This window comes from Miscanthus floridulus, chromosome 9 (genome assembly GCF_019320115.1).
Source record: "Miscanthus floridulus cultivar M001 chromosome 9, ASM1932011v1, whole genome shotgun sequence".
Taxonomy (NCBI): domain Eukaryota; kingdom Viridiplantae; phylum Streptophyta; class Magnoliopsida; order Poales; family Poaceae; genus Miscanthus; species Miscanthus floridulus.
This window is the reverse complement of record NC_089588.1, coordinates 68468728-68495198: the sequence shown is the minus strand read 5'-3', so window position 1 is coordinate 68495198 and position 26471 is coordinate 68468728. Positions and strand designations below refer to the sequence as shown.

Below are 26471 nucleotides of genomic sequence, written 5' to 3'. Positions count from 1 at the left end.
ACTATGGACCTTTGAAGAATAAGCTATTGGTAAAGTGAGAAGTGTAATATATAACCCTCTCTGAGATAAAATGCTATGCTCTCAAAGCTGTAAGGCAGATTGGTGAGTACCTTAGTGTGTTTCATTGGTCCAACAAGCAAAGATGTTGTCCAAAGAGAGCATTCTTCAAAGAACATATCTTTACGAACATGGTTGTAAAATGTGTTGCAGTCTATGAGACTTGGAGATCTCTAGTAAGCCCCCAAAGAGATCCACGGGGAAGGCTACCTGCAACCATGTACTAGTTTGACTTTGAGTGAAATTTGTCTGCATAAAATTTGCAATTCAAGCTGTAGTGCATTGTTCAAGTTTTGGACGGGTCTAGCTTGAAGTTCTTGGTAGAAGTTTAACTTAACAGGGTCCGTTGAACACACTAGTATATTAAATAGTAGCGGGAACAAGCAAATCTCGAAATGAACATTTGAGATCTCGTGGGTGATTGTTGAAATATATAGGCTTGGCCTAATAAGAATTTCTAAAATTTTCAAAAAAAAAATATCAAAGGCTCTTTCATGTGTGCAAAGAGGAGAGTGGCAAACCATTTAGTCTCACCTTGCTTGTAGAAGTAGATGTAACCATACTTAAATATGGAAGTCCACTCCGCTTCCTCTAGTCTAGTGTGAGGAGGAGAATGGAGGCCCACATGTGCATGCTCGCTCGCCTTGCCTCGTCGGGCTGGGGCTGACGAATGGCGTCGACATGTGGCACCTGTGTGAATGTTTACCGAAGTAGATTTAATTGTTTGTTACTTTGCATTTAAATTTATGCATACAAGTCCTAATGATTTAAATCGTGATCACAACACAAGAACATGTTGGAGAGGCCTATATAAATAGCCTCTCGACCAATGCCAAAACGCATCTAATCGAGTTAGGGTTTTTACATCTTTCCACTATCACGTCGACGGCGTAGCTCGTGATCCTACATAGGGAAAGGACCAATAAGATTTTTAGAAAGTGCTCATCGCGTGACTATTCACAACCTCTACAGTGGGTCGTCTTCCATCCATGTCAGGTGACGCTACATTCTGTTATTTTCGTCGTGAGCTGCTCCGAGCTCCTCCTCCACAACTCATCGACGACTTCATACCATCAATGACAACGATATCTCCTTCTACAAACGAAAGGTACATGTGCCATGATTCAATCTATTATTATGCCTGCTGTTTTGATCACGATGTTGTTCATCATGTCACTACTAATGTTGTCCCATTTAACTACTATGTTAGGGATTCACGTCCATATGAGATCGTCATGATTTATGTTCTTATTTTAATCTCGAAATTACCTACTTTCTCAATATTTTTAAGGTATAGGTGTTGAAAACTGGAACATAAAACGCCCACTAAAACTAGCCTAAGGGCAGTCCCAATAGGCGGTTTCCATAGCATTAATTAATGTGTCAAGTAGATAAATCGCTGATGTGGCACTAGAGTTAAGAGGGGAGATAAGAAAATGATTTTTTTATATAAGAAACCATGTCTCTACGGGAATTAACATAGTAATAGTTCTGATAGGTAGATAATATTTGGGATAATATAGATAATCGAATGAAAATTCTTTCATAGAGACTATCTCTTGGAAGTATAGTTTCGATGCATAGTTTTATGGTTGGGACCACTCTAAGTACGTGACGCGTGGGTGTAATTAAGACGCAGTTAAAAGTGAAGAGAAGACTAAAGATATATATATGGATTAAAATTATTCAGTGTCATTGTCTGTGACCGACATACTACCGCAAAATTTTGGCTTCGTCACTAGTTTGAGCGGAAGCAAAAGTGACGCGACTCCGGCTAGCTCGAGACGTCACCATCGACTTCTAGGGTCGAGTGTGGTAAAAGTAATATTTTCCCTGAAAATTTGGTCTAAGAAGTTTTAGAGGATCTCCCACATTAGTACACACTTTCGTGTTGACTTGCGAGCTGAATTATAATTTAAATTAATTTCATGAACAATAGCCGCAACTCCGACCAGATTAATCAACGAATTTTTGGGTTTCTTCCTCTGTTGGGGCACAGCTGCAAAATTCAACGCGGGACCGAAGAAACCAGCTCCATATGCGGCTGCAGCTGAGGCACGAGGCGCTGGCTCTAAAGTGATGTGAGATGCGTACTTGTATTATACAATGATTGACCGAGGCTGAAACGGCCAATATATGCGTATTGTGCATATAGAGGCTGTTGTATGTGCTAGATGTCCCCAAAATAGCGACGCTAAATCCAAAGGATTAGTGGTGCAACCGTTACCACATAAAGCATCTTCAACAGTCTTTCTTAAATTCACTCTCCAAATCATTTGAATAAAAGCCGTTCTCTATATTTTTTCACCCTCCAAAAAACTTTTGTATACCTTGTGCGCATTCTAGAGAGCTAATTTCACTCTCTATCTTCGGCTAGCAAAAATTCATAACAGAAGATAGCTATATTCCAAGAACAAATTAAAAAAAAAAAGCTCTTGTAAGGCATTTTATATCAAAATCTCTATTCCTATCGGTAAGCAAGGATGTACACTACGCCAAAACACGCAATAAACATTGAAGCATCACTGCAGGGTGTGCTGGGGCCGTCAGTGACTACTAGTCACTACCGGGACGTAAGGCGAGGATCTAGAAAATTGTTAGGAAGCTAATCACCTAGCAGTGATAACACCTATCACTGTAGGTTAAACCCATCACTCAACAGTGATATGTACCATATCGTTGCCGGCTTGTGCTACGACCGGTAGTGATATATCCATGTCGGGTCAAGCCACAACCCGATAGTGACATTTTGCATATCACTGCCAGTTTTCATTCTAGCCCATTACACTACTACACAAACTTTACTGGAGGCGGGCGTTTTCGGTTTCCCGCGGCGGGCAAAGCCGTCCGCCGCGGCCTAGATGCCACGGTAAATCGTGGCTTAACCGCGGCGGGCGGTGTAACGTGCCCGCCGCGGTAAATTATTTAAAAAAACAAAAAAAAACCCAGGAGCCCGTCGGTGAGCCCATTCTCGAGCCCATCGACGAGCCCGTTCCCAGCCCAATACCAGCGCCACCGCACCTCGCTGGATCCGCCGCCGGGGTCTCCTCCTCGCCGTATCCGCCGCCGAAGAGGTCATCCTCGCCGGATCCGCGGCCAGGGAGGACGACCTCGCCGGATCTATGGCGAGGGAGCGCAGATCGGCTGGATCCGCGGCCTTGGACGAAGAGGAGGCCAGACCCGCATCGTGGACGACGAGGGCATGACACGAAGAAAAGATCGTCGAGATTATTGAACTGATAGGATGCAACAACGATTATTGAACTGCAAATGCCTCAGATTTAAGTTTATTTCACAGCGAAAATGCTACAAAGTATATTTAACACCATCATAGGCAATTTGCTCGAGATAACTTATCAGACCAAAGGAAAACAGAACCAGAAAGAGAAAAAACAAACAAATTAATCAAATTCAAAAGAAAACAGATTGCAAATCTAAAATTCTGCCTCAGTGGTAGTGACAATTTGTAGATCGTCATGGAACAATCCGATAATACGTGCATTTGTTATGCATCATCGGCAGCCAATTACCAGGAAGAAGAAACAGATCTCGGAAGAAATACAGAGAAACGAGATTTGGTTTTGGGGAAGCCAAAAGCATCAGAGAGATTCCCATTGAAGACTTAGTCTATCACGCCCAGAAAAGGGTTCTGATGTCCCTGTCTTGTTCTCATCACCTGCTCCCATCTAATCCCAATCCAAATCGCCAAGAAAAACGATCAAAACAGTAACCAAAGATCCGGAGAAAAATCGGAAGAACATGCTGAAGCAACACGGCACAGCACGGATCAGAGCCGCTACCCGCAGGCCGAATCGAATCGAACGAGGCATAGGGAGGTGGCTGCGGGGGATGGGGTGGAGGAGCAGTGAGATAGTGGAGGGGATGGGGAGGGGGAGTGAGAGAAGAGGGAGGGGCGCTGCCCTGCTTGCCGGCTATGGAGAGGGAGAGGGAGAGGAGGGGCAGCGCCGCACGGGGAAGGACTGAGAGAGAGGGGAGGGCGACGACTGATTGAGTGAACGGGGATGAGTAAAACCCTAACTTTCGGTATATATACAATGAGCGGATATTGGGCCCATATGGGCTGCCTGCTAGGCCACTATTTACCGTGGCGGACCTTATAATATGCCCGTCACGGTAAATAGATTTACCGTGGCGGGCGTCTTAAGACATCTGCCGCGGAAAATAGGGTATTTTCCGTGGCGGACATCTTAAGACGCCCGCCACGGTAAATCTATTTACCGTGGTGGACAAAAACGTCCGCCTTGGTAAATAAAAAAGGCCCACCTCGGTAAATCATGGCCATTAATCGCAGCGGGCAAAAATTGTGCCCGCCACGGAGGCTATTTTGGTGACGCTGCGCAAATTCGTTTTTGTAGTAGTGTTAGTATTAATTTCGGACATTGGATCCACCTAACTATCACAACATTGGTTAGAAAAGCGATGTCCTGACACCTAACCAAGGATGAGGTCTGTCGTGCTGGCCTATTTAGTATGCCACTTATAGTATCTACATATATGGGTTGTTTTGTGGGAGAGAGACCTACACATACACATTTTGTTATGCATAGTCAGGATAGTGCACACGAGAGGTACTAGAAGAATGTTTGTGAAGATGGATAGCCACACCAAAGGTTGGGTGCTATTAGCAATATATTGCTTTTCGGGTCGCCAGTTGGTTGTCAGAGTGCGCTCAACCAGCGGCGTGGAGTTGCTCATCATGCCTCCAATAGTTGTTGGTCTACGCTCAGATAGCGGCGACCACTTTCTCATCATAGGGTCCAAACCCTTATGCACCTTGGTTGGCTCTCTCCACCCTCACCAGCATTCTCTTGCACCAATAAGACCCCACTCAGGTACTAGAAGAATGTTTGTGAGGTGATTATATTGTAATGTGTTTGTAGACTTCGATTGTAACATTGACATAGTTGGTAAAATGTTGTATGTTTGTAGTCTTTGTACTGTGTTTATAGACTCCATATGTTTCGCTATTTTCTATATCTTAATAAATTAATTTTTGTGTGACTAGCATCATTGCCTATTTACAAATTGTGCTGGAGTGTTTCATAATTTTTTGAATAATTCAAACTACAAACTTGGACGGATAAACAATATGTAAAAAGAACATTTAGACCCTCTGAAAGGTCCTTGTTTGGTTTTGATAATTGAGTGATGACTTAGGTGGACTAATATATATTTATATAAGATACACAGGTGATTAGTCTACAGGGACACTAGTGTGAACAACTTCAGCCATGGAGGTGGAAATGGCTTGGGTATGTTGCAATGCTCACACATATGATGAAGGAGTTCATTGCATATGAGACATGACATAGAGTCATGTGACTAGGTGGAGAAGATCAAGACAAGGCTTAGCGTCGATGGACCGGTTGCAAGTGTGAAGGGCAAGTCGGAGGCTTTGGAGCGATAAGCGCACATGGCGGGGAAGCTTGAGCAATGACTTGGCACCGATGGACAAGGGCAACGGTGAAGACAAAGTGAGGTCAAAATCGATAAACCAATAAGGTCACATGATTATATGTAGTGAATCGTATCATTTGGTAATGTTGAGTGGTGCTTGTGTAGCATCAACATTGGAGGAGATGGAATGGAATGCGCAAGGCAAAGGTATAATTATAGGGCATTTCATTTCACCAGTCAAAGTTTGTGTAGAGGAGTGCATGACCGGATTTAGGATAGATGGTCATATTATCAAGAGGGGCAAACTTGTTTGCATACCAGTCATCTAGTGCCACTCGAGTGATCTAACTTTGCGTGTGTGCTAGGATCGAGTGGCATGGTGAAAAGAGTGAAAATCCTTTGGAAAAAATATTTGAAAAATGCTAATATATTTGCACATGGTGGTGTACACTTGGTGGTGTTGTCACTTTTTGCAAAGGAGAAGAAGTTAAAAGAAAGGAGGTGCTTCTAGGGTAGTCGAACCCTAGCAAAAGGGGGCGTTGGACAATGGAAGTGGGGTCCGACAGTTCCTGAAGCTCTCGGTGTAGTTTTCTTTGGTGTAGAACTGTTGAAAGCTCTAGTTTGGTTTTGGTGAATTGATGAAACCCTAAGTGCTAACCTAGTTTATCAAGTAATCATGAGATAGGTAGCACACTCTAAGTCATGAAGCAAATGAAGATCATAGCATGATGAAGATGTTGCCATGGTAATGATCAAGTGCTTTGACTTGGAAAGAAGAAAGAGAAAAACAAAAAGCTCAAGGCAAAGGTATAAACCATAGGAGCTATTTTGTTTTGGTGATCAAGACACTTAGAGAGTGTGATCACATTTAGGTTTGATAGCCATACTATTAAGAGGGGTGAATCTTGTATCAGAATGCGGTTATCAAAGTGCCACTAGATGCTCTAACTCATGGCATATGCATTTAGGATCTAGTGGAGTGCTAACACCCTTGAAAATGTTTGTGAAAATATGCTAACATATGTGCACAAGGTGATACACTTGGTGGTTGGCACATTTGAGCAAGGGTGAAGAAGATAGAGTTGAAAAGGAGTTAATCGCGTTGGTTACAGAGTGACCAGACGCGTCCGGTATGATGACCGGACACGTCCGGTATTTGGCGATGAACTCAGAGACCGGACGCGTCCGGTCGCCACATCGAACACGTTCGGTGTGAATCAGCAAATGCAATTTTTAGCAGAACAGTTGATCGGACGCTGGCAGCGTCCAGTCCGGTGTGACCAGACGCGTCCGGTCGAGCGTGGATGCTTACTGTACTCAACCGGACGCTAAGGCTCAGCGTCCAATCAGTTTCTAACAGACGCATCCGGTCGGCCCTAGGGGCTTACTAGACTCGATCGGACACAGCGGCTCAGCGTCCAGTCATTTGTGTGTGTGCATCCGGTATGAGCGTCCGGCCATCAGCAGAATGGGTAGCAATGGCTATGTTGGTTTGAACTAGACACGTGGCAGTCTGAAAGCTACCGGACACGTCTGGTAGGCTGACCGGACGTGTCCGGTATTCACGGTCAGAGCATTCGATGCTGCGTCTGAAGCATTCTGACCGGAGCGTCCGGCCGATGCGCAGTCAGCCAAATATTTGAGCCAACGGCTCTATTTCGTGGGGGCTTCTATTTAAGCCCCACGGCCGGCTCAAGCTCACTCTCTTGGCCATTTACATTGACATAGCAACCTTATGAGCTTAGCCAAAGCCCTCCCACTTATCTCCATCATTGATTCATCATCTTTGTGAGATTGGGAGAGAATCCAAGTGCATTGCTTGAGTGTTTGCATCTAGAGGCACTTGGTGTTCGTGTTTTGTTGTAGGATTCACTTGTTACTCATGGTGGTTGCCGCCACCTAGATGGCTTGGAGCAGCAAGGATCGTCAAGCAGAGGGTGGTGATTGTCTCCGGCTCCGATCGTGGTGATTGTGAGGGGTTCTTGACCTATCCCCGGTAGAGCGCCAAAAGGTACTCTAGTGGATTGCTCATGGCTTGTGTGATCCTCATCTTGTGTTGGTTGTGCGGCACCCTATTGAGGGTTTGGCGTGTGATGCCAATTAGCACGTGAACCTCTAAGTGAGTGAATCGCTACAACGAGGAGTAGCTTGTCGGCAAGCAAGTGAACCTCGGTAAAAAATCATTATGTTCATCCTTTGATTCCGAGGTGATTGGTCTTCATTGTTATTCACCCTTGTGATTGATTGGTTCCTTCATCTACACGGCGGTATAACTTTCTTGATCACTCTCTTTACATTACCGCAAACTAGTTGTCAAGCTCTTTAGTGTAGCTAGTTGTGAGAGCTTGTTTGCTTGGTTAGTGTGGCTCTTTAGTTAGCCTTTGAGAGCACACTAACATAGGGTAGTATCATAGCTATTGCATGAATAGATACTATCTAAACTAGAATTGTAGTAGGTGGCTTGCATTTTGAGTAGGCTAGCGTAACTCTTGCTTTGCCTCATAATTGTCTAACCATTTAGTTAAGTGTTGTTGTAGAAATTTTATTAGGCTATTCACCCCCCCTCTAGCCATTAGGACCTTTCAAGTGGTATCAGAGCCGAGGTCACCGTTATTTGAGGCTTAACAACCTTCGGTGTTAAAATGGCTCAAATCAACAACACCAAGAAGCCACCCTAATTTGATGGCTCAAATTATTCTTATTGAAAGTCAAAGATGACCACACATATCAAGTCAATCAATAGAAAGGTGTGGAAGGTGGTAGAAACCAAAATTGAGATTGAGGATCCAGAAAATCCCACCACGGTCGAAGAAGTGCTTCTCCAAAATAATGGCATTGCTCTAAGTGCCATTCATGATGCAATTGATGTGAGAACATTTGAGCAAATCAAGAATATTGAGATGGCTCATGAAGCTTGGAAGAAATTGGAAGAATCATTTGAGGGCACTCAAGCCATGAAGGGTGCAAAGGCATATATTCTCAAAGAGAAGTTTGCAAGCTTCAAAATGAAGGAAGATGAGAGTGTGCCAGACATGTTCCATCGGATGGAAGTGATTGTCAATGATCTCAAAGCACTTGGTGAGAAGATAGAGGACAAGGACTTCTCCAATAAGTTATTGAGATGTTTGCCCGCAAGATTTGGCATGTTGGTCACCTTACTAGTGAGGACCGGTTTGAACACAATGACACCAAACCAAATCTTGGGAGATATCATGGCCGATGATGCTTATAGAGATGATGATGAGAAGGAAGAAAAGAGGGAGAAGAAAGATGAGAAGAAGGATGACAAGAAGAAGAGTGTGGCATTCAAGGCCACATCATCCAAGGGTAAAGCTAAACAAGAGACATCAAGTGAAGAGGATGATTCATGGGATGATGATGATGATGAGAAGATGGCTCTCTTTGTCAAAAGATTTGGCAAGTTCATGGTGAAGAAGGGCTACCATGCAAAAAGAAAGAAATCTTCATCTAAGAACAAAGAAGAGTCAAGAAGGTGCTTCAAGTGTGGAAGCAAAGATCATCTTGTCGCCCAATACCCATACAATAGCAACAATGATGATGACAACAAGAAGAACAAGAAGAAGGACAAAAAGGAAAAGAAAGAGAAGAAGGATAAGATGGCCTTCAAGAAGAAGGGTGGTTCTTATGTAGTCACTTGGGATAGTGATGCTTCATCAAGTGATGATGATGATGATGATAGTGATGACAACAAGATCACCAAGAAGAAGGTTCTTGCAAGCATTGCTATAAATGAGAAGCCTTCTCTCTTTGAATCTTCATCATGCTTTATGGCTAAGGCCACTAAGGTACAATCTTGTGATGATGAAAGTGATGAAGAATATGATGATGATAATGAACATAAAAATGAAAATGATAGTGATAGTGATAATGATGAACCTACTAAGGATGAATTATTTGACATGCTAGAAGATGCTAATGAACACTTTGACATTAAGAGAAGGGAATGCAAGAGCTTGAATAAGGAGGTAACAGCCCTTAAGAAAGCCCTTGATGAGCTCAAAGCAACTCATGAGAAGCTAGAGAAAGCCCATGAGAAGCTTGGCAAGGCTCACAAAAAGCTTGAAAAGGCTCATTCGTCTTTGCTTGATGAACAAAATAAAAAGAAGCATGTTGAAACTTGCAATGTAGGTTTAACTTGTGATATAATTAATGAATCACTATCTATGCCTATCATTGTTGCACCTACTAACCCTTCTTGTAGCACTTCCACTTCTACCTCATCTAGTAGTGATGGTCTCATTTGTGATGCCTCACTAGTGGTTGAGAATGAGAACCTCAAGAAGGAGGTCAGTAAGCTCACTCACACCTTAGCTAAGGCTTATGGTGGTGAGGACCGCTTGCTTATGTGCTTGGGTAGCCAAAGAGCTTCTCTCTACAAAGAGGGATTGGGCTATACCCCTAAGAAAGGCAAGGCAGCCTTTGCTCCTCACAAGACTAGTTTTGTGAAGAACAATGGTCGGTTTTGCACTAGTTGCAAGCAAGTAGGTCATATAGAGCATGAATGCAAAAACAAGAGCAAAAATGCTAATGTATCCTTCATAAAGATTGATTCATGCTATATGCTTATTAAGGGCACAAATGGTGTGAAGGCCAAGTTCATTGGTAAACCATGGATGGGCTCAAAGAAGAAAGCCATTTGGGTACCAAAGAGCATAGTGACTAACCTTCAAGGACCCAAGCAAGTTTGGGTACCTAAAAAGAATTGATCTTCTTTTATGGGTCAATTACAAAGCCAGAGGAAGGCATTGGGTTCTTAATAGTGGGTGCACTCAACACATGACCGGTGATGCAAGAATGTTCAACTCAATCAACACCAATGGCAATGATGGTTATGATAGTATCACATTTGGTGACAATGGCAAGGGCAAGGTTAAGAGGCTTGGTAAGATTACAATATCCAATGACATGAGCATATCCAATGTGTTGCTAGTAGAGAGCTTGAACTTCAATTTGCTATCCGTGGCTCAATTGTGTGATCTTGGATTCAAATGCATATTTGGGGTAGATGATGTAGAGATCATAAGTGTAGATGGCTCTAACTTGATCTTCAAAGGCTTTAGATATGAGAATCTATACTTGGTTGATTTCAATGCTAGTGAAGCTAGATTATCTACATGCTTGTTCACTAAGTCTAGCATGGGTTGGTTGTGGCATAGAAGGCTTGGTCATGTTGGAATGAAACAATTGAATAGATTAGTTAAGCATGACTTGGTTAGAGGCTTGAAAGATGTTGTGTTTGAAAAGGATAAGCTTTGTAGCTCTTGTCAAGCTGGCAAACAAGTTGGAAACACCCATCCTAAGAAAAGCATGATGAGCACTAGTAAATCATTTGAGTTATTGCACATGGATTTATTTGGACCAACATAATACACTAGCATTGGTGGAAATAAATATGGCTTTGTGATAGTGGATGACTACACTAGATACACATGGGTATTCTTTCTAGTGGACAAAAGTGATGTATTTGCAACATTCAAATCATTTGTCAAGGACATTCACAATGAGTTTTAAACAACCATCAAGAGAGTTAGAAGTGACAATGGTAGTGAGTTCAAGAACACTAGAATTGATGAGTTATGTGATGAATTTGGAATTAGACATCAATTCTCGGCCAAGTACACTCCACAATCAAATGGCCTTGTTGAGAGGAAGAATAGAACACTCATAGATATGGCAAGTTCTATGCTTAGTGAGTACAATGTGAGTCAATCTTTTTGGGCCGAAGCTATCAACACGGCTTGCTATTGCAGCAACCACCTCTATTATCATCCATTGAAAGAGAAGACACCATATGAGCTCTTGAATGATAGAAAGCCCAACATTGCATATTTTTGGGTCTTTGGTTGCAAATGCTATATCTTGAAGAAAGGCACAAGATTGGGCAAGTTTGACAAGAAATGTGTGAAGGATTCCTACTTGGTTATTCCACTACAAGCAAAGCATATAGAGTTTGGAATTTGGATAGTGGTACTCTTGAGGAAGTTCATGATGTTGAATTTGATGAAACCAAGGGTTCACAAGTAGAGAATGAGAACTTGGAAGATGTTAGAGGCATTCAACTTTCAAATGCCATGAAGAACATGGATATTGGTGAATTGAGGCCTAGGCAAGTGAATGATGATGAAGATGATCAAGTGCAAGTGCTCTCTAACTCAAATGTGCAAAATGATACAAATCAAGTTAGTTCAAGTGGCTCTCATAATAATGAACAAGATCAAGTGGCTAGTACATCATCTCAACCCAATGATCAAGCAAGTGCAAGCAATCAAGTTCCTATCCTCCAACCAACCAATATTGCAAGGGATCCTCCATTGGACACTATCATTGGTGATATTTCTAGAGGTGTACAAACAAGATCAAGATTTGCATCATTTTGTGAACACTTCTTATTTGTGTTATCCATTGAACCAAAGAAGATAGATGAAGCATTGAAGGATGTTGATTGGGTAAATGCTATGCACGAAGAATTGAATAACTTCACAAGAAATCAAGTATGGGAATTAGTAGAGAGACCAAAGGGACACAATGTGATTGGAACCAAATGGGTCTTTAGAAACAAGCAAGATCAAGATGGGATAGTAGTAAGGAACAAAGCAAGATTAGTAGTACAAGGCTATACACAAGTTGAATGTCTTGACTTTGAAGAAACATATGCCCTGGTTGCTAGATTGGAAGCAATAAGAATCTTGCTAGCCTATGCTTGTTCCCACAACATCAAGCTCTATCAAATGGATGTTAAGAGTGCATTTCTCAATGACTACATCAATGAAGATGTATATGTTGTGCAACCTCCCGGTTTTGAAGATGATAAGAAGCCCAACCATGTGTACAAGTTGAAAAAGGCTTTGTATGGCTTGAAATAAGTACCTAGAGCATGGTATGAGAGATTGAGGGATTTCCTACTCTCTAAAGGGTTCATAATAGGCAAGGTTGACACCACTCTTTTCATCAAGAAGATTGGAAAAGACTTGTTTGTGTTGCAAATATATGTTGATGACATCATATTTGGATCAACCAATCAAGACTTTTGTGATGAATTTGGAAAGATGATGGCTAATGAGTTTGAGATGTCCATGATTGAAGAGTTGAGTTACTTCCTTGGTCTTCAAATCAAGCAATTGAAGAATGGTACATTTGTAAATCAAGGCAAGTACATCAAGGACATGATCAAGAAGTTTGACATGAATGATAGCAAAGTCATTAGCACACTAATGGGAACCAATGGCAACTTGGATAGTGATGCAAGTGGAAATATGGTGGATCAAAAGTTGTATTGGTCTATGATTGGAAGCCTACTCTATGTGACCACATCAAGGCCGGATGTCATGTTTAGTGTATGCTTGTGTGCAAGATTTCAATCCTCACCAAGAGAAAGTCATTTGAAGGCTACAAAGAGAATATTGAGGTGCTTGAAGCATACACCAAATATTGGTTTGTGGTATCCCAAAGGAGCAAAGTTTGAGCTAGTTGGTTACTCCGACTCGGATTATGTGAGATGCAAGGTTGAAAGGAAGAGCACCTCGGGCACATGTCAATTGTTGGGAAGATCACTTGTTTCATGGTCATCAAAGAAACAAAATAATGTTGCATTATCAACCGCCAAAGCCGAATACATATCCGCCGGTAGTTGTTGTGTACAAGTACTTTGGATGAAGGCCACTTTGAGTGACTTTGGAATCAAGTTCAAGAAAGTGCCATTGCTATGTGACAATGAGAGTGCAATCAAGTTGACCAACAATCTGGTTCAACATGCAAGAACAAAGCACATTGATGTCCGCCATCATTTCATAAGAGATCACCAACAAAAAGGGGACATTTGCATTGAGAGTGTAGGCACCGAAGATCAACTTGCCGACATATTCTCCAAGCCATTGGATGAGAAAAGGTTTTGCAAGCTAAGGAAAGAGTTGAACATATTAGATTTCTCAAATATGAATCCAAGGTAAAAGTTGATTGGCATGGCATACATCCTTGCTAAGGACATGTTTAGTGCATCTAGTCATCTCTCCATTTTATTAGGCTCATTCATGAAAATCAAATGAATTTGATGATTGTATGGTACCACTATTTTGATTTCTCAAATTTGCTAAGGACATGTTTCTATGCTTATTTTGATCTAGTGATAGCATATGACATATTTGTGGGCTTGTAAACCTAGTGTTTAATCTAGAAACTAAGCTATAAGGGTTTAACTCAACATGGTACAAGATAACCCTTATTCGGAGGTGTGAAGAAGCTTGTCCTTGGATCAAACTGAGTTAAATATCTTTGGCATATATTCTAGTTTGAACCAAATTTGGAACTTTGATCCTTATCCCATTGATTGACATTGATAATCTCTACCTATCTATATTTTGAACCTTTGTGGTCATTGATGATAAAGGGGGAGAGAAACAAAGATATAAGTAATAGGGGGAGAGTTTGACATAGAGGGAGAGATATGTAATAGGGGGAGAGTTTGACATAGGGGGAGAGATATGACAAAGGAAAGAGATCAATTAAAATTTTGAGCACACAAGTAGGGGGAGCAAGCTCATGAACTTGTATGGTGCATTTGAATGTGCATTTCATATGTTTGCTTGCATGGCACAAGTTTTAAAATTCAATATCTATGCTTGTATGGTGTATGCTAGTTGTCGGTTTGAATGATGAAATGAAAACTAGCATGCATAGGATATCTAGTGATTTCATTTCCAAATATTTCCAAGTGGTATTGAGCTAACCATGGTACTAAGGATGGTATATTGGTGCACTCTGATTGGTATCACGCTTCAAAGGTCCATCTTTTATATCTTAGCATCATTTGGTAGAAATTGTCTCCTATATTTCCTATCTAAGCATATGTGCAAGCTACAATCCAAACTCTTAGCACATATGTAGGGGGAGCAATTGCTACCATTTGGAGTTCATGAAACTTGTCCATATCCTTTTACACATGGTAAATATGCTTGGGCAAGCAACATGGATTCAATTGAATTTCAATTCATATCTTTGTGTAAGGGTTGTCATCAATTACCAAAAAGGGGGAGATTGAAAGCTCTAGTTTGGTTTTGGTGAAGTGATGAAACCCTAAGTGCTAACCTAGTTTATCAAGTGATCATGAGATAGGTAGCACACTCCAAGTCGTGAAGCAAATGAAGATCATAGCATGATGAAGATGTTGCCATGGTAATGATCAAGTGCTTTGACTTGGAAAGAAGAAAGAGTCAAACAAAAGCTCAAGGCAAAGGTATAAACCATAGGAGCTATTTTGTTTTGGTGATCAAGACACTTAGAGAGTGTGATCACATTTAGGTTTGATAGTCGTACTATTAAGAGGGGTGAATCTTATATCGGAATGCGGTTATCAAAGTGCCACTAGATGCTCTAACTCATGGCATATGCATTTAGGATCTAGTGGAGTGCTAACACCCTTGAAAATGTTTGTGAAAATATGCTAACACATGTGCGCAAGGTGATACACTTGGTGGTTGGCACATTTGAGCAAGGGTGAAGAAGATAGAGTTGAAAAGGAGTTAATCGCGCTAGTTACAGAGTGACCGGACGCGTCCGGTATGATGACCGGACATGTCCGGTATTTGGCGACGAACTCAGCGACCGGACGTGTTCTGTCGCCACACCGGACACGTCTGGTGTGAATCAGCAAACGCAGTGTTCAGTAGAACAGTTGATCGGACGCTGGCAGCGTCTGGTCCGGTGTGACCGGACACATCCGGTCGAGCGTGGATGCTTACTATACTCGACCGGACACTGAGGCTCAGTGTCCGATCAGTTTCTAACAGACGCGTCCGGTCGGCCCTAGGGGCTTAATGGACTCGGCCGGACATAGTGGCTCAGCATCCGGTCATTTGTGTGTGTGCGTCCGGTATGAGCATCCGGTCGTTGGCAGAATGGGTAGCAACGACTATGTTGGTTTGAACTGGACACATGGCAGTTTGGGAGCTACCGGACACATCCGATAGGCTGACCGGACATGTCCAGTATTCATGGTCGGAGCGTCTAGTCGATGCACAGTCAGCCAAATATTTGAGCCAACGGCCCTATTTCGTGGGGGCTTCTATTTAAACCCCATGGCCATCTCAAGCTCACTCTCTTGGCCATTTACATTGACATAGCAACCTTGTGAGCTTAGCCAAAGCCCTCCCACTCATCTCCATCATTGATTCATCATCTTTGTGAGATTGGGAGAGAATCCAAGTGCATTGCTTGAGTGTTTGCATCTAGAGGCACTTGGTGTTCATGTTTTGTTGTGGGATTCTCTTGTTACTCTTGGTGGTTGCCGCCACCTAGATGGCTTGCAGCAGTGAGGATCGTCAAGCGGAGGGTGGTGATTGTCTCCGGCTCCGATCGTGGTGATTGTGAGGGGTTCTTGACCTTTCCCCGGTGGAGCACCAAAAGGTACTCTAGTGGATTGCTCGTGGCTTGTGTGATCCTCATCTTATGTTGGTTGTGCGGCACCCTATTGAGGGTTTAGCGTGTGATGCCAATTAGCGCGTGAACCTCCAAGTGAGTGAATCGCCACAACGAGGAGTAGCTTGCCGGCAAGCAAGTGAACCTCGGTAAAAAATCATTGTATTCATCCTTTGATTCCAAGGTGATTGGTCTTCATTGTTATTCACTCTTATGATTGATTGATTGGTTCCTTCATCTATACAGCGGTATAACTTTCTTGATCACTCTCTTTACATTACCGCAGACAAGTTGTCAAGCTCTTTAGTGTAGCTAGTTGTGAGAGCTTGTTTGATTGGTTAGTGTGGCTCTTTAGTTAGCCTTTGAGAGCACACTAACATAGGGTAGTGTCATAGCTATTGCGTGAATAGATACTATCTAAACTAGAATTGTGGTAGGTGGCTTGCATTTTGAGTAGGCTAGCGCAACTCTTGCTTTGCCTCATAATTGTCTAACCATTTAGTTAAGTGTTGTTGTAGAAATTTTATTAGGCTATTCACCCCCCCTCTAGCCATTAGGACCTTTCAACTATCACTATAGCAGTCCGATGCCTTGCATAGGACCAGGTCCAACGGTCCTTAGCACTCTTGGGAGCTAGGTGTAGTTTTTTTGAGGCATAGGACCATCATTGTAGAAGTTTGACACCTTGGCATAGGACTCGGTCTGACGGTCCCCAAAACTCTCGTGAGCACTATGTTCATGTTTTTGCAAGTGTAGGACGGAGCATCAGACCTGTCCGATGGTATGGTCTGACAGTGTCCTGAGTGTGCACGTGAGATAGCCATTGGGCTCCAATGGTTGAGGACATGAGGCAAAATCTAGGGTAGTGCCATCAGTGTAGCAGTACGATGGTACTATAGTAGTCCGGTCTGATGCCCCCTAGATAGCTTTTGAGCAACGGGTCTTTAGCCACTTGTGCCTATAAATAGAGAGGTGTCTCGGCCTTGGCTTAGGTTGAGCACCTTGAGGGACTTAGTGTCCATGCTTGAGAGTGCTTGAGAGCCCACCATTTCACTTAAGCTTGCAAGAGTGTGATCCGATTGCGAAGTGAGCGATTCCTAGTGCGTTGCATTGAGTGGTTGCATCGGGTGGCACTAGGTGATCAAGTTGCAAGCCGGTGGTGCTTGTTACTCTTGGAGATTGCCACCACCTAGATGATTTTGTGGTGAGTTCTCTATCTTAAAGCTCACAAGAAGCTTGTGTGGTGCTCCGGAGAAGTGCTTTGTGAGGGGTATTGTGCTCGCCCCGTGGGAGCCACGAAGAGAAACTCTAGTAGAGTGAGACATGAAGGGCATCAAGTGGTCTAGTCATGTCAAGTGCTAGAGCTTGTGTTGTGGGTCACCACTAGCAAGAGGACCGGCGACAACCTTGAGCTTGTCTCAATGGGGATTAAGTGGTTGGCAAACCACCAAACCTCAGGATAAAATCATCGTGTCATCATCTTTCTGTTGGTTTGCAATCTCCATTCACAAGCTTGTATTTACTTATTCATACATTGTGCTTGTAATGTTGCTCTTGTGTAGCTAGTTTACTTTAGTAGTAAAATAGTTGCTCTCTTACGTAACTAGTTGGCTTGAGTAGCCTTGCTAGTTACATTGCTTAGTTTGTGTAGCTAAGTAATTTGTGCTCTCTAGTTTGGCTTGTGTAGCCTTGCTATTGAGAACTACTAGTTGGCTTAGACTTTGTGCGCTTTGCTCACTAATTTGTGTAGGAGCTCCCCGGTTGCTTCAAGTACTAGTTGCATATGTTTGTGTGACCTTGCTTATAGAATTGTTTAGGTGAGCTCTACCTTGCCTAGCACCTTAGTTGCTCATATTATGATCTTTGTAAGGTGCTAGAAAACTTAGTTAGAGGAGTGTAGTCTTGGCTAGACTAATAGTCTTAATTTCACATTTGTTTTGGTTAGCCGATACATTTAATTTTTAGAAAGGACTATTCATCCCCCTCTAGTCTGTCATCTCAACCCTACAGCCTCCATACAATGTAGACAATCCCAAATAGTACTAAACAAACTAGACCAATACTGCACTTCAATAGAACAAGGATTTTGCCTCCAATTCCAACTAAAAGATACAAATTATTTGCTAGTTCTTCATCAATGGGCTTCTTCTAATTCACCTCTTCATGCACATCAGGTGCACTCTCATCAGCCTCCTCATCCAACTTTTTTAGCAACTTAACATATTCTTCCTCCTAGTACTAGCCATCACATCCACCACCATCCCACTAAAATTAGAACATCAAACCAAGAACTTTGAATCAAAATGATCACAAAAAGGCTAGAAATCATAAAAAAAAACATGGCCAACAAGACCTAACCTTGCAATCTGGACACCTATAGAAGATGCAGCCATAGTTGAGAACTTCCTTCTTCACCCTGAACTCCAACACAATGTGGTACTTACACTCATTGCACATAGTGAGAGGTGCTTGGCCTCAGTCACAAACAAACTCTATATGATGCTGAGGACCTAGACGTGGACACCATCTATATGCGTGAGGGGCAGCACCCTTTTCGACCAAACTGGTTGTGACAAGGGGGACAAGGACAAGAGATTTGGGATCAATGGGCCTGCATAGGACAAACCAAGTACACATGTATAGAGAAAGTAAAGGTTTGGACCATATATCAATACTGGGTCAAAACATAAATCAACAGTGATCTTCGCGCATCTCTGCTGGTTACAAACTAACCAGCAGTGGTCTTAGCGCATCACTATTGGTTAGAAACTAACTAGGCATCTAGGTGCATCATTGTCGGTTGTATAACTAACCCGATAGTGATACTAAAACAACATTGCCAGGCTCAGATGAGAATCGGCGGTGATGTCCTTTCCATGTATACTAAAAACTTCTATTCCCCACCATCTCGTCTATCTCCATAGCACCCACATTTCATCTCCCTTGTGCAACCGTCTGCATCTATGCTGACCACAGGAGCCCTAAGAGCGTCGCTAGCAGTTTCAACCTTGACCCTGACACCGATTGTCGAGCATCATCCCATTCTCCATAGTCCGCCATTGCTGTCCTCATATGCCATGCTCGGTCCCTACCCACAGTGCGCCATCCTAGTTGATTTGGTCTACGGTCACCCACAACCTCTCCTTTGACTTTCACTGAGCCATCGAGCCTACATTCAATAATTGTTTTTTATATTCTTAGTGAGCAACATGTTTATTGTTTTAGATCAATTCTCTATGAGAAATATTTTCATAATATATAGTTCACATGTGAAACTATATTGATTTTTTTGAAATTGATGGTTAAAGTTAGAGATGTTTGATTATACTACAATGTGAAGATAATGTGATTATGCTACAATTATATTTAAATGTGATGTTAAACAGAAATGTGATCACTACTACAGATTGAGCTACCACTGTCGCCACTTTCACTACCGTAGAAGACATAAGCGATGGTGTGATGCTTCCACCATCGGTTGGATTGATAGCGAGGCCTAGAAAACAATCAAACCAGGAGATGAAACTTGTAGCATGGATGGTTGAACCATTGATGCAGTTGTGCTAGTGGGGTTGAATTGCACAGTCGTATGAAAAGCCGAGCCGACTGGGACACACATTGTCGATACCATACCCTCGGGTATCCTAACTTCCGTATTAACCGACTACCGACTCTAGAATAGAGAAGACCCGAAGGCCTATGACTACCCAATTTGAGGAAGGATATCACCAGATTGTGCCAAAGACTCTGACTAGGGCATGACTTCTTAGCATGTAGGGCAAGTTGATCCTATATATAAATAGCTAGCAACACCCCCTATTGTAATCATTGACTCTTTCATAGGCATAGCTACATTGTAATTGCAATCTCGTAGAATACAAGCAATAAAAGAGTAGCAACTGGACGTACAGCTTTTACTCGCTTCCCGAGGGCCCGAACTAGTATAAATCTCATGTCTCAACTATTATTGTTCTTCACACCAAGCAGGGTTCCCCAAGGACCAAATATGTCATGCCCCGAGATCGAAGCCGATGGGAGTTGTCGCATTTCCACCACGAGGCCCCTAGGAGCGCACCTTGGCAACTCCTCTTCAGGATCAGGTTGAGTGGCATATAACAGTCCAGATAGCAAACCGACACATACTAAAGGATAATACTTGAATAGTACATAAATACTTGAAGATAGGAAAATCTTTACAAAGGTTCCACAATTCGGTCCAACCAATGGACAACATTAAACCTCACTTCTAAAGTTGACAACTCTTGATCACTCAGTTGATACTTTGGGGTTAACTTGTAGCATAATCGGAACGCCCCTTCTGAGTGCAACTATGCAGCAGTGGTTAGAGCCATGGCTCCACCCATTCTAACACGTACCTACAAAATAACTTGATGGCAACACCATGAGTACACTCCGTACTCATAGAACGTAATTCCAACACATAGATATTTGGTGGATGGAAAGGGTATTACTATGCAAAAGGTACATGGTGTTTCTTGGATGACATGCTCATGATTTCTTTATTAGAAGATAGCATTGGTTCATAATAACAAAAGAAGTAATTAACTTATGTAAACCATATCATTGCCAAATCCAGAATATAGGGTACATCCATGAGTAACCGAGTCTAAGCACCATGCTTACAATATGAATACTACTTTAACCTAGGAGCTACAAGGATTAAAGTACTCAAAAGAGTGTCACAAACCTAAAGAACAATATGAACATGGTTACTTGGATTAGAAGTCGATTATCAGAGAAACCTCAGAAGCAAGCTCAAGAAGAACTTGATTCTGCCAAGGTACAAGCCATAGAGAGAGCATCGATAGGCCAGGACTCCTCCAAACTCTTGCTTCTCCCTCTGTCTCACTATATCTAATATAAGACTAGATCCTATTAAGGACTAATCTTCTCTTGATTGCTAGCTCTGATCCTGATGGATATATGAATTAGGGTTTTTGGCTTCTTAGCTCTTAGGATCAAATGAGGCATCTACCCTGGAGGGGGGTGCAGGCAGGTATATATAGGCCAGAGCATCAATCCTGAGCTCTTAGATCAAACCGACATGAATAAACAGTGGAGATACAATCCTTAAGGCGGTGGAGAATTGACTTAATAATGGAGAGGCTGACAGGGGGCCCATAGGCTGGCCGGCATGGCCTCTGCTTCGGTGATTCACCTTCTGGAGTCTTCTACAGTCTTCCCACGTTGATTACGTGGCGGAATTTTGTGATTTCTTTTGATGAATAGGTCCTCCTTGGTGGTTTTCTGATTAAATCCTGCTGGAAACACAGATTCACCAAAACTCATGAAATTTATCAGTTTAAACCCCTATGTCTACATTGGTGATCCATTTTAGCCATTTATACAAGTTATATTGATGGTTTATGATGAATGTTAACTACCATCAACAAGGTGCTTCAAGTTTGCGAGGTGCTCGTCCAGTCATTCTTCAAGATTTGGTGCTTATATTCTATCTTGCAGCTCTCATGGTCAAGAAGCAAATCATACCCCTTGACCGTGAGGTACATCTTGCAACTCTCATGGTCAAGAAGCATATCACATCTCTTGACCGTGAGGGTTGCAAGATGGAAGGTAGAGCACCTCACTAAGGTTGAAGTTTTATGATGTGGTGCATCGTTCTTTAGATTCCATGATCTTAGTACCTTAGAGGATCGAGATGCAGATCTGTTGGTTTGTATGTGCAAACCGCCATATGATACGTATCTATTGTCGCGTAAACCTCAATGGAAGATATGTAAAGAAGTACTATACCCAAGTATTTGGGTCCATGCTTGATAGTCAGGTCTCATCGGGTCAAAATATAGCTGGCACCTAGAGTATCGCCTTTAGAACACAAAATACCATTAAAAGACATACGATCAAAAGTGACTTGCAAAATAGTAGATTCTTTACTTATATGGCCCTAGATATAATCTATGGTCTAGAGAAAACATTATTTACAACATCTTCTGCATGGATGGTCACCACGATAGCCTCGGCAACATCAGTGAAGTATCTAATCAGGTCCTCTTGATCTTCCAGCCGATCAGTATCTAGAAAACCAAGTTCTAGGTGATGGAGGTCATGCCCTGAGTGCAGTTGCACTGTAGCTAGAGAGGCACCGGTACCAAAATGGACCCCGTGAGTTGCCACCTCTCTGGCACGAAATGGGATATCCTATAGCTGATCTCAAGAGAAACTCCCCTAGTGTTGACTGTTGTAACTGTGCCTTGTACTGCCTATTGGAGGATCTCGTGGTGACTATCTAGGTCAATCTCCTAGTGATGAGCCTCGTCGATCTTGCGACAGGAAGCAACCAGTTATTCCTCAAGATCTAATGAAAATGAAGGGTTATTGGATAAAGTCGCGAATATAAAAGGAAAGACTCTTCAAAGAAATTTTACCTTTTGCCCTAGCATGACCTTCATCAACCCTCATCTAAGCAACATTGGTCTTAGATGCAGAGAGGGTTGTTTTAACGACATCAAGACATAGCTCGAGCCAACCTACCTCACACGTCACTTCAGAATACATGTTTTCGGCCTCCCTCCTTTCACGGATAAGATTCTAGATATCCTAACCATCATATGACTCAGAGTCGGAGGATGAAGATGAAGATGAAGATACCATGGACCTAGCAAGATGTGCTTCAATAGCACGCACAATTGATTCTTTTCCAACCTCCGCCGGAGTTGGCTGATGTATCATAGCACGAAAGGTATCCCTGCATATTCAAAGGATGAATGTAAGGTAGACATAGGGATAAGAAATCATTTCCTCTAACCCTTGGCAACAAAGAGGGACATGAAGGCACAGAGGCGGATCCGCAGCTTCTGGAGTTTCCTCCCTTGAATGCTTGTCGTGAGCCATTGCTCAGAAGAAGACTAGAAGGAGAAAACAAAGAAGAAAAGATATGTGTCACAACACAACATATGAAGAAAAGTAGTATTCCTTCTACTCTGCCTTGCCTCCAAATTTATAACCCTAGGGGACCTCTATAGTGGGTTCATTGAGTTACGCACAAGATTGGGGGCATGTGTTCGCACTAAAATTTATTAAGATGCATAGGAAGCCCAAAACTAAGGGAAGTGTGCGTGAGTGTTGAATGTCGTCCCAACTTCGAACACCGTCCCCACCACTTATTGTGCCAGGAACCATCATAGAGCAAGGCTAATAATATAGCTAGCTTGTTGGCTGTATGGTTCCTTATAGCCTTCTCTCAGCCCACCCATATACCTCTGACCCTTAGGTGTTTCACGTTTGACCAAGTTTTAAGTAAATAATATTTGGGAACCATTTGGGATGCCCTTAGGGCATCCTCCGACTTCCAACACTGTCCCCACCACCGAGAACCATTGTATACCTTGTCATGCTCCCTAGATCATACATCTTAATTGCATTGAGTCTAGGTGCATCTTCAAGGTGAGTGTTGAATGTCCCAACTTCCAACATCGTCCCCACCACTTGTTATGCCGGGAACCGTCGTATACCTCATCTTCCCTGATGCATGCTCCCTAGATCACACATCTTAACTGCATTGAGTCTAGGTGCATCTCAAGGTTGGCCTATTTAAGCTAGGTCTGGGTGTACTAAGTCTCTCATCCCTCCCCTCCCTCCAAATCCCTTAGCATTAGACTGAGTAAGAGAGTGGCAACTCCTTTTGTCCACCATGGTTCATGGCGTACTTTGGTGCCTCCACCGTTGCTGAGAGAAGGCTTTCAAGATCCGGTGCTATAGTGGTCTGCTGGTGGCCATTTGTCTTGGGTGTTAGAGGAAGTTCTGTGAAGTGATGGGGAAGAACAATACCATCTTCGGTGGCCTGGGTCACTGGTGACATGGCGGCTAGGCTCGTTGATGATCGGTGTGCGGGAAACTTCTAGGTCAAAATATCTATGGGAAATCCTAGAGGGTGGAGGGTGCCTTGCTATTGCCAAGAAACCTTTTGGCCAATAGATCTCGACTTGGGATCTCTTGCCAATGTGCCATGCTTTCCTTCCTAATGATGAAGAAGACGGTACAGGCAAGGCTCCTCGCGTGGCTCCTCATCCTGTCAGATGTTAGAGGGAGTTCCACGAGGTAGTTCTTCCCTAGGCTTCTTCTAGGCATCGTCCCTGCTCATGTAGAAGATTTGAAGGCACAATGAAGGTTTAGTTACGCCTTCGTCTAGCTTCTACCCTTCATGAGATGTCCATCACTGAGTGCAGGGATAAACCTGCGCTCATCACTAAAATTTGGCTTATGTTGATGCTTATGCTGATTTGTTGTGTGAGAAAACACTGTTCATTTGCTAAAAAGTACTCCTGAAGTAGTGCTGAAGAATAGGACCAAGGTTTTTGCCATTATAATTGTACTTGGTGATAGATGCTTGTTATTGTACGCCTAGTGAATCAAAAGTGTAACAGAGTTAATCAAAAAAGAATATCTTTTATTGATTTTGAACATTGTTACCTCACTAAGATGCTAGTGGATTGTTGCTTTGTATGTGCAAACCGTCATATGCTATGGCTTTGTTATCATGTCCACTATTAATGTAGAGATCAGTACCTTTATTATGCAACATCAACTAACAAACTTTGTCATGTTAGCGTCCATTGTTATTGTAAAATGTATGATGTGTGTTCAGTAAGCTATTGAGGCCCAACTAAATTAGTATCAACATTGTACAATTCTGTCACCATCGGATATAAAGTATCACCGCTGCTAGGTGCTATGGTCCCATCTTCTTTAAGGCCAAATCACCACCGCCGGTAGCCTTCACCGCCAATATCGTCAAAATTTGCAAGCCAGCGTGAGACTCCCACACGTTTTTAGAAATTTTGGTGGACATTTCTGTTCCCGTAAGTCCTACTTTGTAGTTAGCTTACAAAGACTGCTACCCACCTAGCCACCCTAACTGTCTCCCCCTCAATTGGTACTATTCCTCACCTACTCATCGGCGTGCAAGCCACCACTCACCACCGACAAGCTAGTGCTCCACACCAGTATGCCTCACTGACACGCCTGCACAGATCCACCGGTGACCAGGCTAGTACTCATCACCACCATGGTCACACGAGCTCACTACCACAAGATCCAAAGGCAAGGGTAATGCTTTCTCGCACTTCCCTTATCCATGTTTCTTGGCTTTTTATTCCCCTCTTATCTCATCTGAGTATGAATCAAGCTTCCATGTGATCATTAAGGAGCTCACAAGCACATCCCCGTAGGTGCTCATACTCTGATTCATGCGACAGTGCCGCCACTTCCATCACCGGCCCTGCTCCACCACATACTAGTCAAGATGGAGGAGGAGGCCACCAACAAGAGGAATGAAGTAGACATCCTCACAGATGAAGTCTTGGTCCTTATCCTCCGCCACCTCACCACCCTCTCCTTATGCATATGCAAGTGTGTGTGTCACTCCTAGTACTACCTCATCTCTAGATCTAAGTACCATAAGGAGCTGCCCCAGTTTGTCACCAGATTCATGTATGGCAACTGGAAAGGCAAATGCCGATTCACCAGCTTCACCGATGAATACACCTCCTTTTCATTCTTGCCCTTCCCCATTCAGGATTTAGTCATCTCAGATTGCTGTAGAGGTCTCTTCCTCTGCTAGTGCATTGGACTTTGCTATGTTGTCTACAATCCAGTGACTAGCAAATTAGTGGTACTACAGCATAGCAACCTTTGTTATGGTTTAGCTCGCTTGGGATTTGATCCCACAATGTCCTCACAATTCCATGTGGTAGAACTGTGTGAGTAAGGTCACCTAGGGTGTTAGTTGTCAGCATCTACTCATCCAAAACTAGAGCATGGATGTGTAAAGAATCTAAATGAGAGGATATTCTAGTATGCAAATTTTTAGGAACTGTGTTTCTTAATGGTTTCATGCACATGCTAGAGGTGTCCCAAATAGTTGGTATTGATATCGAGGATCCTGTAATGTCCATCCATCGAGATCAGGGTCAGTTGTGTCTATGTATTGCTAATATTTTCAATAGGTTTGACCTTTCAATCTGGATCCTTAAAGACTATGGTACTAGTAAATGGACATTAAAGCATATGGTGAACACGCTGTAGCTATTTGGACTGAAAAATATTTGACTCGTTTTCGAGGAAGCCAATGTAGACTACAGAGTGATTGCAGTTCACCTAGAATGGAATTTGATTTTCCTTGTTGGGGAGGATAGAACACTGATGGCATATGACATGAGCCGTAGAAAAGTTCATGTCCTCCCTGCCCGGGTCATTTGCTATCCTAGAAGTACCTAGAGTATTTATTTGAATGGACCTCACTATCTGCCTTATGTTCCCTTATTCATGGAGTCATTAGCAGAGTTGTAACAGTGCATATGTTGTATTTTGTTGTTAGGACATGTCTTTGTTCAGATAGGGAGTTGTTTTGAGTCTATATATATAGTCCAATTTTGTTCAGAGCAATAAAGCTTTGCATTGTGCAGGTTTTGGAGTGTCAGTGCTTTTGAACGATTTTCCTGCAATGGCTATTTGAGGAAGAAGAAGGGTTCCATGGTGCATTGGCTGCCAAGCTAATCAAGAAGTGCCAATCTGAACGAATGGAG

General features: G+C 42.7%; 3 non-coding genes across 3 annotated transcripts; all 3 read right to left on the bottom strand.

Moving 5' to 3' along the window:
* Positions 1–3324: 3324 nt before the first annotated feature.
* LOC136484613 (small nucleolar RNA Z267) lies at positions 3325–3398 on the bottom strand. Its single transcript, XR_010766119.1, has one exon. It is a non-coding gene; the product is annotated as a small nucleolar RNA Z267 (small nucleolar RNA).
* Positions 3399–3500: 102 nt separating this feature from the next.
* LOC136484644 (small nucleolar RNA snoR122) lies at positions 3501–3578 on the bottom strand. The gene has a single exon (XR_010766146.1). It is a non-coding gene; the product is annotated as a small nucleolar RNA snoR122 (small nucleolar RNA).
* Positions 3579–3650: 72 nt separating this feature from the next.
* On the bottom strand, positions 3651–3740 carry LOC136484620 (small nucleolar RNA R44/J54/Z268 family). Its single transcript, XR_010766125.1, has one exon. It is a non-coding gene; the product is annotated as a small nucleolar RNA R44/J54/Z268 family (small nucleolar RNA).
* Positions 3741–26471: the final 22731 nt, after the last annotated feature.